This window comes from Lissotriton vulgaris, chromosome 1_1, assembly GCF_964263255.1.
Source record: "Lissotriton vulgaris chromosome 1_1, aLisVul1.2, whole genome shotgun sequence".
Taxonomy (NCBI): Eukaryota; Metazoa; Chordata; class Amphibia; order Caudata; family Salamandridae; genus Lissotriton; species Lissotriton vulgaris.
The window spans coordinates 1,216,250,636-1,216,255,060 of record NC_141685.1 but is presented as its reverse complement, the minus strand read 5'-3'; positions in this window follow the sequence as shown (position 1 = coordinate 1,216,255,060).

The window sequence follows — 4,425 nt, the reverse complement described above, 5'->3', positions numbered from 1 at the left end:
ACTCACATATCAATACACTTTTTTGTTTGAGCACTGTTGCACTCAACACCAACCCGCTCAGCTGTAACTCAGGCGTCGTAGCACGCTGGTGGGGCATTCGGCCACCCCAGCGGGGACCCGATGATGAAGCATGTCACCAACTAGTGGTGAGTGAGGGTCCTTCTTCACAAGGAAAAAATTCCCCTCTTTCCCTGAGCGGCTATACTGGGCTTACCTTGTCCCCAATAGCCGCCATCCCCCCAAAAATTCTTTGCTTTGGGTTTCACCTGTTTGGGTTATTGGGACTTTAATAACAACCACTCATCTAAGGTGGTTGTTTGTTAATTCTTTTTCACATTTAGTCACTCCTTAGTTGTTTATAATAATTCATTTGGGGTATAGGAGTGTCTATTCTAGCCCTTCCTCTCCTGTTGTTTCTTGATCTACCAAGCTGTTGCTCACACACATATAAGTGTGCACCCTCATTCCACTTCTGCTACCCGGTATATAAACTCCAACTTTCAGCATCGTGCTCATGTACCTTCATGTTACTTTTCTTGTAAATTCTCCCACCTACGCATTTCCTGTTCAGGCACCTGCGTTCCTGATGTTCCCTGTTCTTATACCTCATGTAACAAAACCCATCTCTCAAATTAAACACATCATGTTCAGCCAACCGTTCCTTCAACATCACAATGACTACACATCCCACAATTCAATGCATGCAAAAATACTTAAACACGAGGGCTGTAGTTAAGTTGAAAAATCATGAATAATGTAACCGTTCCTGATTCACAGGTACCCCAAGCCATTTAGAACAATGCCCCACCCTCCCCTGTGATGTCATACAATACGCTGCTTGTTTGAGGATATACATTCATTGTTTACTGACTTCAATGCCAAATATAGTAAATACTGCGATATCATCACACGAAGAAACCGATTGTTGCATGGCACGCCATGTGCGTGTTCATGAGCTAAAAAATTCAAGCTTCTGATATCTACAAAGTTTCATTCAAATGCTGAGGTGCACATCTCACGTGTATGAACATGTCTTTTGAAATCCTGTTTTATACTGATGTTCTTTAGGGTGCAGCTTGTAGTTAGGGCAGAATACAAACATAGTTCCAAATAATGAATGCTACAGTGCACACCTTGATTTTTCTGCTTGATCCATGCTTGAAACGGACAAATATTGAGCATGCAGCACGGACTACATGATCCACCCTGTTTCACGTTTTGTTAGGCATCTTCAGAAATGGGAGCGAAGTATCATTCCTTGCGCCGGTGCACAGCACCTCAGATAGGCATGAGAAGCATTTGAATATATTACATCTCACGTGCAATTTACCATCATTAAATAAATAAAGTAATTCCAATGTCCTGGAGTACGTGGATAAATTTGGTTGAATTGAAAAAAAGTGTCATACTGCAAGAGATGCTGTGCACTGGTGCAAGGAACGATACTTCGCTCCTATTTTTGAAGATGCCTAACCAAAACGTGAACCAGGGTGGATCGAGTAGTCCGTGCTGTACACTAAATATTTGTCAGTTTCAAGCATGGATCAAGCAGCAAAATCAGGGTGTGCACTGTAGCATTCATTATTCACAATCTACTGGTTGCCAGGTGCTGCGGACAGGAAGTGAAGGGTCTGCGCAACATGCTGTCATTCATGGAGCCAGTCATACTGGGAGGGATAGGAGTAGCAGGCATCCCCACCACAACTACAAGTCACTCTCAATGTGCAGCAGGTTATACAAGAGAGGTGGAAGGCAGTGTATGCGATAGTGGTGATGTGCAATCGTAGTCAGAGACAGGCTCCCAACAATTCCCCTGAATACTCCCCCAGTAATGTGGGCTTCACTGCAAAGTCGTAATCTGGTGTGGAGTCTGCACAACCCCCAGATGTGACTCCTCAGGCAGCAGATAACCTAGTTTAATGTTGACTGGTTGTGTGTCTTTCCTTCTTTCATGGGTACAGACAGCTCAGGTTGCAGAGGTCAGCCACCTAGAGGAGAGCTGGTCCAATTGTCACCCAAAGGGAGCAGAACAGTTATTCAGGTGAATGATGCATGTCAGGGGTGGTGTCTCCTTGATGCGCTGAGCTGCTATTGCAGGAGGTCTATGGCATTGTTGACCTGGCCATGGTTGAATTGTGGGAGTTCTTTTTCCAAGCACCTAATTTATGAGGTCCTAGCAGGACTCTTACAATACTGTCACGTCATGGGTTTGACTTCCGGCTGTACAATGTGACACAGCATGTTTACAAGGCCACATAAAGCCACTGTACATGGCTTTTCATGGACTTATAAATATGCGCTCCTTTCACGCATTAAACAGTGTGAAAGGGGCATTCTATGGTTGTTACTGTGGGCGTTTCCAGGACAAACCAGTAGACGCTGAAGCATTCCCAGGTTTACGAGAAACCGCAATCCTTCGGAATGTGTCAGAATCTAATTCCAACCCAAGGGTGGCAATTGAAATGTGCTACAAGGATAAATATTTTCATTTCATCCCTTTTTTCACTTTTTCTGTATGTGCAGCATTCTGCGGCATACCGAGAAAGAGTACATACCCTGGTTTGACAGGTTCTGTGCAGGTAGGTGTCCTTTCCTGCACAACATAAATCAACTCCCAACACAGTCTTCTTCGAACCATGGTGCAAGGGTGCCTGCTTTGGCGCAGGGCAGCCATTGTGCTTGAACGTAGGGGAAAAAGACAGGGGGGCTTATTCATGAGCCCCTTGCAGCAGTTTAACACACTCAGTGCCTCATTTTCTTGACATACTTGCAGCGTGATTTTTGCACCATGCTTCACTTTATTTACATATGTGTGACCTTGTAAAGCCCTGTATCACAGTATACCTGCATCAGGTATGATGTATGCAGAGTGGGAGTTCCCAAGCAACAAAGCCTCATAGGAGTGGTGCAGTGAATTCTATTAAATTTCAATGTGACAATTCTAGGACACCACAGCGTCACAACCTTACTCCCGCCTCATGGCAGGTGTAAGGGTGATGCAGTGCCATAGGGATAGGCTTGCCCCATGGATCTCTGGAGTTGCGCCATGCTTGCAACACAACTGCAGCAATGCGTGACTTTAGCACCAACAGATTCCAGACATATCTGTGATTGGTTGAGAAATGGAGCACCGTACAGTAAATACGGCGCAGCCATGGTGTTGCAAGGAGGGTGCAGTACAAAGTGTCCAGTCGCTGTTTTATCGCAGTGACGCAACATTTTTCAGGAATGTGTCCTATCTTATTGATAGGGCACATCCCTGATCTTTTGTTGCAGTGCAGGGCAACGCTGCAATATTCGGTGCAGTGCTACCCTGAACCCAGGCATCTTATGTGTGGGCCCAAGTGTTTGCACCAATTTAAAGACCAGCTATTTTTGGGCCTTTAAAAACTGGCTCTAATTGGACTGAGGAGCAGTTTTTTGGGTTTATCGACGTACTGGGATTTCCTTGTAAATGTTGTGTTGTGTGTTTAGTGGCAGTTTTTCCGTTATGTCCCACTAACAGGAGTGGTAATCTTGAAAATTCCCGATTACACTGGAAACTTGCTGCTAACTGAAGTTAGCGGCAACTTGTAAATACGGCGATGAAAAAAAGGCTACTGTAACATCAAAAAAATGATGCTTCAGCGCCTTTAGGTTCTTGTAAATATGCCCCAAAGTGTTAAGAACTGCTGCCCTAGTGTAAATCAAAACCAAACACTTCACTCAGGTTCACAAGCATATCCACAATATAGTGAGGTTACAAATAGACATTATTATCCTTCTTTGAAAGAAGAATGAGGCCCTCAAACCCACATTGATGGAAGGGGGGCATACGCTCAAAATCGGCGTAATTCCATTATCACACTTCAATTAAAAATGAAGTGGGATGTGGTATTCCTGACGGTGAAGCTGTTGCTGGGTGTCATCGCCAATGCCCATTTGATGATTCTGGTTACATGAATAATGCCATTAGTGGGACAAAAAAATTAAGGGTAGTCACTTTAGCATCACTGCACTGTTGGACCATCTGTATTGAGCGCCACAAATCTGAGTGGTTTCAGAGAACAAAAACTTTTAAAGTTTCCATGTGTCCTTGAAGAGATTTCTCCAGCAGAGAAAAGGTGATGGATGGATTGCTTAAATTAATCTCAGCAATCGGCAATTGCTTGTGCCCCATTACTTTATTTCATTTTTCATTCCCCATGCCACTCTAGACAAAGGCCTCCCTTATGTGATTCAGTACTGACCCTGCTTCTCATGGGAACAGTCTGACCTAAACTGCCAGGAGACGCACCCTCCGGAAGGGACCAAAAGCAACCACAGACTAGTTATGCCCCACATGGGGCTTGTCAGTGGAGTATAGCTTGAGTTCTATGGCACAGTGAGCACAGGATCCGCTTCTGGGCGTACCCAAAAGAGTTTTCCAAGAGTACAATGGACATT